General features: G+C 49.6%; 1 long non-coding RNA gene across 1 annotated transcript; it reads left to right on the top strand.

Annotated features, from left to right (window-relative positions):
- The first annotated feature begins 4,942 nt into the window (after nt 1-4,942).
- On the top strand, nt 4,943-7,704 carry LOC142823806 (uncharacterized). The gene is made up of 4 exons (XR_012898908.1): nt 4,943-5,030; nt 5,611-5,635; nt 5,975-6,030; nt 7,525-7,704. It is a non-coding gene; the product is annotated as an uncharacterized LOC142823806 (long non-coding RNA).
- The last annotated feature ends 1,188 nt before the right edge of the window (nt 7,705-8,892 follow it).

The following is an 8,892-nucleotide window of genomic DNA, read 5'->3' as shown; positions in this document are numbered from 1 at the left end:
TGAAGCCTTACTATTGATACTAAAATCTTTCCTTTTCTAATAAAAACCTGCAAAAAATATTTGAACACCTATTCCCTCCCCTTCCCAGATCTGTCCCTTAGGCACGTAGGAAATTCCTGGGGCTTAGATTCCACCTTAACACCACCTGCTCTCTTTCCATGGTGACTGTGAGAGCTCCCGGAGAAAGAGGAATGGACCCTGGCATTTGGGCTTTTGAGAACACCTCAGCTTAAACGCTGCCTTTTTGGATAAGGTTTTGGAACTGGTCTCAGAGGATCTTAGCTCAAATCCTATTTCTGCCAATCACTTCCAGAGGCAAACCACTGTATCTTTCTGTGCCTCACTTCTCCTCCTGGGAAACAAGGATAATACCCCTCCCCCGCCCTCTGAGAGATATGAAAGGCTAAATTCTTGGTGATATTAAAATACCACAATTTCACAAGAACCTATAGGACTATAAGAAACCCTAGAAAATATTCTCTGTTGCTGTGTCAGAAAGATGGGCTGACCTAATAGGGGCTCTCTTGTGCCTTCTGGGATTAACATAGGCTCTTGTAAATGACATAGTTACCGATGGGTACAGTAAAGGCTCTGAATCTTGAGCTTTAATCTATATGGATCCAATTGCAGGATCGGGAGGGGGGGGGGGTCTATGGATCTTGCAATGCCCCTAACCTGGGATTTCCTAAATTGTTTTGGCTTAATTATCAATGTTAATGTCACTCCAGCACAGCTGTGTGTATAGTTGGAGCGGCTGTGTGTGCCATTCACCCCCCTTTGCTGTCTGGTGCAGGTGCCGGGGTCACAGGTCAGGAACCCTGCAGCTCCCCAGGTGAGTAGGAGCACCAGAGACATGGAAGAAGGGGAGACATAGAAAGGAGTGAACCCCCAGACAATGGCAAGGGGAGGGTGGATGGGGAAGAGTAGAGGGCAGACGGGGGGAATGTCTCTCACATGATTCCTGCCTGAAATCCTGGGGCTCACACTGTAAATGGAGATTTTTCACAGTTCCAGACCACAACCGTTACTGGGCTAAATCTCCCTCAGGTGTAAATCAGCATAGCTCTGCCGGCTCCAGTGGAGAAGGGCCAATTTACACCAGCCAGGGCTCTGGCCCAGGGTAATTGGAACACCTGAGTGGGCTGGCCAGCTCCAGCTAAGAGCAGCATCACACTTGAATTAAGAGACTTATATGTGGACGGGACTCAAGTTAGGAGCAACCTTTGAATCATAACTCGAGTTAAAGTTGCAGGGAGACAAGCCCTTTGTTTTCCTTCAGGAGCTTGTTTTAAAGTGTGTCTACACTGCAATACCCCACCAACAGTGAGTTCACTCAGGATTGTGGCTAATACTAGACATCTGTCTAGATGTGAACATATTCCCGTTTTGACTTGAGCCCCAGCTGTAACGCCCTCCTTGCTTGCTGGCTGTCAGAGTCTGAGGACCAGTCTAAGCAGGAATGCCTACACTGCAATATTTAGCCCCCAAGAGTGACCCTGCAAACATGAGTCAATTGTTCTGGACTCTGACACTTGCTGCCATGTGAGGATTTCATGTTGTAAACCTGCCCTTAATACCTCTTTCTTGTTGCAGGTGACTTCCCGTCTCCTAAATTCTCCCTGAGCAACTCTTCAGCTCAGGTGGGGGACTCTGTCGTGGCCACGTGTTCCCTTCCTCAGAGCAGCGTAGCAGAACTAGTTATTTTCTGTCAGGATGGCAAACTGCTCTCCAGCCAGTTGACCACATCAGGCCAGTCACTGTATCAGTATGACATCCCTGTGCAGGGCTCAGGTCAGTTGAGATGTATGTACCAGTACAGGAACGATGAGAACCAGGTGCAGAATTCTCGTCTGAGTCTCCCCCAGATCTTGCACGTAACAGGTGAGTTGTGGGACCCCAACACAATGCGAGGCGGGGGAAGGGAACAGCTGGCTGGTGTTGGGCATTTTAGAATGATGGTGGCTTCATGCCCGGGGACCCAGTAATGATGAGGTTGATGTTGGCTGCCGAAATGGCTCAGGATTCTGCACAGCCTCTTAGGTTTGTTTACCTAATTTCCAATCCCTCCCCTTGGCCACAACGGTGAAATTAAGCTGGTGTGCCCCATTGTGGCGCTCCGGAAAGAGAGTGGCCAGCTGTGGGGCAGGGCTCTGCATGCTGCCAGCTACCGTACACAAGTAACCTTCCCTTGACTGTGCTGGGTATGAGTGTCCCTTCCTCCCCCCCTTTTACCCTCTTCCCCCACAGGAGCCCAAACCACTCCCGCCATGGCCTCTAGTCTCAATACTGGATGGCTGGGGATGGAGGGAGGAGGGAGGTCCCAGCCCCAGTGTCTTAGCCTGCACCCACAGCCCCTGGGCAGCCCAGCATAGCTCAGGCACCATCCCAGCCAGTCCTGAGGGTCCAGTAGCCAGGCAGCATGGTGGCCACACTGCAGCCTCCTTAGGGATCTGGCAGCTGGGCAGCATAGTTGCCGCACTGAGGGCCACATTATGACTTTAGTGGGACCTAGGCACTTTTGCCTTCGTGGGCTCCTTCCTCCATAAGAAAATATTAAAAATTATTTTCAATATAAATTTAAATACTTCAAAAAATTGTTTCTGTTTTAGGCAAAATTTAATAGATTTTCGTGGCCCCTAAAAGTTTCATTTTTTTCTGATGTGAGGAAAAAATTAAAACATTTTCTTTTACCCTAACAGTTCACTATTTTTCATAACAGCTGCACGTCCGTCCTCAAGCTCCCCTCAACCTCTGGCCTGAGCCCCACCCCCAATACGCTGCCCAGAACTCCCACCTGCATCCCACACTTAAATATTTCTTACAGGTACTTTCCTATGGCAACCCCCAAATCCCCTGCTCTGGGATCGCTCCCCAAAGAGGGGGCTGCCATAGGACAGTACCTGTAAGAAATTTACATTATTTGCACTTCTGCTTGGCCAGTTTGTCAGTCTCATCCACCCATCGTGTTTTGACTTTGGAACATGGACTGACTGCGCCGCTCCTAACACAATGAAACCTGGATTTGGCCTTCAAGTGCTAGCGTGTTACTATTGACCATTATTATTATTACACCCCCTGAAAACTGGCCTGCTGATGCCAATGGAGTGGTATTAATTTACATCAGCTAGAAATCAGGCCTATTGATGCAGTCACACTGAGTTACACCAGCTCAGGGATGTCAAAATTGCTCCGGCGTGTCAGCTCTGGGGGTTATCGCATAGCTGAGTCACTGCCTCTAAAGATTCAGCTCTGAGGGGCCAACATGGTGTGATTCTGTGTATATTTATTGCCCAGACAGGAATGCTCACTCCAGTGACGCTGAGGAGAACAGTAGCGGGAGCTCTGAGAATTCTAATGGTAAATAATTTTTGTTCGCTAATGGCCACATTCCCAACCCACTGCAGGCAGTGGGAAGATTTCCCCTGAACACGAGAAGGAGGCGTCCTGTTCTTGTCTTGTCCTTGATGGCCTCCCGTTGAATGTTGCTCTCCAGCCTGTCCCATAACAGAGAGTCTGGTGGCATCATCTCCAAGTGCTGGCATGAGAGGTGGGCTGTGTAGAAAATCTATGAGGAATTCCAACAACACCCTTTTCCTAGGAAAAATTGAGGCTTTGACCAAATGAAGTTTTTTGTGGCAAAATCTGGCTTTCCTTGGAAATCTTCCATTTTTGTTTTTGGTCAATACATTGAAAAGTGAAAATCTTTGGTTGGCAATTTCTTGTTTTTCAGTGATTTCTGACTCCCTGGAAAACAAAAAACAACAAGAACAAAGATTTTGATATTTGGGGAAAAGTTGAAATTTTCCCACCACAAATGTTGAACTTTTTTTTACACTTTTCATGACAATTTTCTGTAGAAAACAAAATCAGCTATTTGCTAGCAAGATTCAGGATCTTTGTTTTCAGGTCTCCTCCTACCCAGGTGGCCCTCCCACCAGCCACGGCAGCTCTAGAGCAATGACTCTCTAAATACACATGTGGAAAAAGCAATGAGAGCTGGGCATGGAGATGTGTACAGCACCGCTCCAGCTGAGTCATACCCCCTACCAGCCAAGGAAGCCTTTGTCAGGAATCTGAGGAAATGGGTCTTTTCCCACGAAAGCTTATGCTCCAACACTTCAGTTAGTCTATAAGGTGCCATAGGACTCCTCGCCACTTTTGTCAGGAATGTAATTGTAGAGCAGGGGTGGGCAAGATCTTCTCCTGGGCTGGATCTGGCCCGTGGACCATCCTACTGGGACTCTCAGGCATGGAGCTGCTGCTGTTTAAACCCCAGTCTGTGTGCTGTACCTGACTTGCTCTTCAAATCTCCCATGGTGGGGATTCCATAGTCTCCCCTGAAAGCTCATTCTAGAGGTGAACTAGCCTTAGAGTGAGCAAGGTGGAGCTACCCGCCCAGCCCAAGAAGCCATGGCTCAAGGCCCAGAGTATGCAGAGCTGGCCATGGGTGTATACAGCTGCCTGTGTTGTTTGGAGTGACATCCAGAATTCCTGCTCTCATATCCACACACTCCCCTATCCCAGGCAGCGGTTCCTAGCCCCTCTCTCTCCTCGGTCTGCCCCTTCCGGAGAATAGCCCAGGAGGGCACTGGCCCTGGAAACAACAGTCCCTGCTGTGGAGTTCTCCAAGTCCCTGTAACCCAGTGTGTTGGTTTCTCCCTGTCCACTCTGTGCTGAGTGAGCCCCGTGTCTCTGTCGTAACCTCGCTCTCCTCAGGCATGGCTGCTCCCAGGTCTCTGTCACTCCCTGGCTGTGTGGTAGTGGCTTTGCTGTTGGGATCTGGGGGCACAGACAGGCTGTGGGCCCAGCCAGGCAGGGACTGTCCTAACCAGAGCCCAGAAGTGTCCCTGTCAGCATGGCCCCTGGTGCAGGGAGACATGCAGCATGAACTTTGCAGCCCCAGTCCCTGCAGGGTTGTTGACACTGGTCTGATTTCCCACAAGGGCCATTGGGATTTGCGGTCATTGGAGGAATCGTTGGGCTCTCTGTCCTGTGTCTGGTGCCACTGATCTACCTGCTGGTGAAGAAAGGTAGGTGACGAGGACCTGAGCCACAGGCGGTGAGAGCCTGTCAGGGGAGACCAAGGGGACCATGTTCCAGTGAGCCCACATAAGAAGCCTACATTCAATGGCTTTCAATGGAACTTAGGTGGCATGGTGTCTCTGGGGCATTCAGAGATGCTGCCCCAAATGCCTAGTGGCTTCTACAAAAACTGCTGAGGAAAGTAGGAGCTGAAGTGCCCTGAGCTGACAGTGGGGTCAGGGCTCCCTAATCCCATATGCACTTTGGCAAGTAACATCCCAGTCCTAGGCTCCTGTGGAGGGATGGACACATCACATAGGAGGCAGATGCTTGCAGAGCCGGAAGCCTGCTCAGCTCCAGGGGCTATTCCATCGAGGTACATTAAGGCCACGATTGCCGAAGTTATCTAAGGGATTTGCATAGTCTAACTTGGCAACCGAGTCTCCAGATCCCTTGGGAGGCTCTGAAATGCCCATGGTAACCATAGTACAGAGCAGCCCCTGGTCACAGCATTGCAAAACAATCCTTCAGTGGTGCAGGGAGGGACTGAGATGCTGCTAACTGTAATTTCCTTCATTTTTCTTTCAGTCATAGTGAAATGGAGGCATCTAAGGTAGGGAGGAGGGGACCTTCGCCTGGGGTTCTGAGTCTGGAAGTGTCCCCGGGGGTGATGCAGGGAGGGAAAAGGTGGGGAGGATGGGAACTAAGTTCTCAGCCACCCTGGAATGTTCCCTGGAGAGTGGGAGAGGGGCGGACAATAGGGAGATCCCCTGAGGATCCATTTGAATTGCATGGCCTCTCTTGGTGTCAGTGTCTAATGCAGGCTGAGACACAGCTGCAGGGAAGGCAGGCTCGTGCATCACACAGCGCCCAGTAGCAGCATGTGCACCACAAACTCTGCACAATATCCCGCCGCACTGACACGTTTCACACTGATATTTACTTTCCACAGGGAACAGCTCCCAAATCACAGCACGGAAAACACGCCCACAGAGGAGCACATCCAATGTAAGGACCTGTACTTTCCTCTTCCTGCTTGTGTGTGGGTAAGGCCTGGTGTCCTCTAAGCCTGGAGAATGGCACACCAGGTACTGTCCAGACAGAGTTGAAAAAGAGTCTCTGGCCCTACGAGTTGATAATCCCAGGCCTCAGAGGTTGTTTAGTCTCCTAACTGCAGGCCAGTGGCAGTCTGGAATCTCAATACTTTGAGGATCTGGGCTGAAGGGTTTGATGACAAGTGGGAAAATAAAGCAAGCTGAGTGAGAATGTGGTGTGACAAGGATCAGACACACAAACCACCCAGCCATGGTCCCCTGCTGATGTCCCCAAAGCTGTATGGCTGAGCGGTGATACCCTGACATGCTCCCCTTGCACAGAGCTCATGCCTGGCTTCCTGGTCCTTCCTGTGTCTGATCTACCTGTCTTTCCACTGATCCTAATTCAATATCCAGGGCCTGACGAGCAGGAAGGGCTGCCCTTTGGGAAGGGAAGGTGGTAGGATCAGAGAGCTGGAGGGCTGAAAGGGGCCTAAAGGGCCCTTGTGCTGTAATTCACAGACCATCAGGAACCCTTGTGACCATCTAGTCCAGGAGAGGGTAACCTAAGGCCCAGGGATTAGATGTGTTCCCCAGCTTGCCTGGATCCGGCCCCTGAGGCTCAGAGCTTCCCCCCAGCATTGGAGGGCTCAGCTGGTGGTCCAGCCCCCCTGTCACTTCACTGTGGGGCTGGACACACAAAAGCTACTAGCTGGGACCCTCCTAGACTCTGGCGTGCCAGGGGAATGTGGGGAGCGTCTTTCTCTTTCACAGTCACAGGACACATCAGGGAGGGTTTTTTTTAGTTTTCTTTTTCTGTCTCTCACTTGTGTGTGTGGCCACTGACTGATTTTCTGTGGGTCAGCAGCCCCCACCCAAAAAAGGCTCCTTACCCGTGTGTGAGCTCCTGTATATCACAAGCCAGCAACTTCCCCTGTGCCTTACCCTAACTTCCAGCACATGGCCCTGTAGGGCCCAACTGCTGTGCTCTGTAGTTCCCCCCACAGCCATGTTAAACAAAAATAATTGGAGTCCACATCTCAGCTCCCCCTCATACCCTGGCTGCTGCCGTGACACAGTTAGAGCTGACACCTCAGTGAAACCCTGATGTGGTCCCACAGCCCCAGCGCTGGCTTATTTTGGGCTGTCTCAGGCTGTCGCTGTGTTTACTTCACCGCAGTTTCCATTTCAAACCCAGCCCTGCTAGAACAAACCACCCTGGTGAAACGTGTCCATTGAAAGAACCGGTCAGGCCCAGGAGGGGAATTTCTCACGTTCAGCAGGACAGTGGGTGCTCGACCGAGAGCCAGTGTGAACAGACTCCCACAGTGAATAGTCCGAGGCTGTGTTTTGATGTGTTATGTTTGAACATCTAAATCAAACATAGGCAAATCTCCGGAGTGTGGGGGGGGGAGAGGGGCTCCCCCTGGAGCAGCACTTACACCCCTGCTCTCTGCTCTCTCCGCAGATGCCGCCCTCAGTGAGTTTGGTGCAGCCCAGGTAAGTTTCAGTGTCAGTTGAATCCTGACTGAGAATTTCAGGCTCAGGATTTGTGACATCCCAGCGGGAATTCGTGCCATGAGACACTGACTAGTGCTGGACTGAGGCCAGTACTAGGGGTGTGAGCAGGGATCGGCATTCCTCTCTGCCTGGCTGGGCTTTGGGAGCTGTGTCAGAGAGTGTAATGCAGATGGGATCGCTATGTTCACCTTGTCTGCCCTCCTGTAGGATAACGTTCCTCATTCCTGCCCAGAATGTCTGCCACTACTTCTATTCTATTCTATTCTATTCTATGTCTGCCACTGCCTATTGCTTCTAACCACCCATCTAATGGGCGAGATTTTTCTCTCCTTCAGCCCAGTTTTCCATCTCTGCCTGCTCCTGCCTCGATGTTGAGGAGGCTCAACATTTTTAAAGAAAAAGATATTTCTTCTGTAGAAAAATGAGCTTTTTTTCCTTTAAATGATTTTTTTCCCCAAAATTGCATGATTCTTTTAAAATTTTCTATTTGGCTTGCAAAAGTTGGTTGAAGATTTATATCAAAGTAATTGTTGAAATTGTTTCCTCAAAATTGGCTTTTCGCTAAAACTATATAATGATTTTCATAAAGTTGGCGGAGAATTCTGATGAAAAATTGCGAAGGCAAATTGTGCAAAAATAAAATAAAATGGATCCACCTTTCCGGTTTCAAACAGGAAGTTCGCGCTCATTTTTTGAGTAGTAACATTAATTTGAACCAAGAGCATTGCTTCAAACTAACGCATCACGGCACTCACTTCCTGGTTTGAAACAGCTGTGATTGCAACTAGCGCGCCGGGCGAGATCTTGCTAATGAAGTACAAGATATTTAAATCCCCACTTCATTAGCAATTTCAATACACTATATTTGCATCCCAATCTCAAGATAGGGAGCAAGCGTAGATATACCCTGAGGGAGTCAAAGTCTGCTTTTCTGAAGTCCAGGCTGTGTATTTTGCTGCTCTCCTTTCTCCCTGTGGTCAGCATCCTGAATCTACCATCTCAGGATCACTGCTTCCTATGTTGTCACACACCTCTACTACCCCTACATTTTCCAAAATTATCCCCAACATTCTCCAAAAACTTCCTGGTACAAGTGCTGAAGGAACCGACCAGGAGCCATGTGCAGCTTGACCTGCTGCTCACAAACAGGGAGGAGAAGCTGTTTTGTTTTAGATCCCTTCAGAGAGCTAGTCTGTTGTAGTGTTAATCCCTGTTGCGGTTTTGGGGTTAGCATAAGAGTAACAAGATTTTATTTTTGTTTTAAAGCTTCCTCGGATGCAGGAAAGCAGAACCTCAACATACGCCGTCGTAGGCA

Source organism: Pelodiscus sinensis, unplaced genomic scaffold (genome assembly GCF_049634645.1).
Source record: "Pelodiscus sinensis isolate JC-2024 unplaced genomic scaffold, ASM4963464v1 ctg34, whole genome shotgun sequence".
NCBI classification, from domain to species: Eukaryota; Metazoa; Chordata; order Testudines; family Trionychidae; genus Pelodiscus; species Pelodiscus sinensis.
The sequence above is the reverse complement of the archived record's forward strand: the minus strand, read 5'-3'. Positions and strand labels throughout refer to the sequence as shown.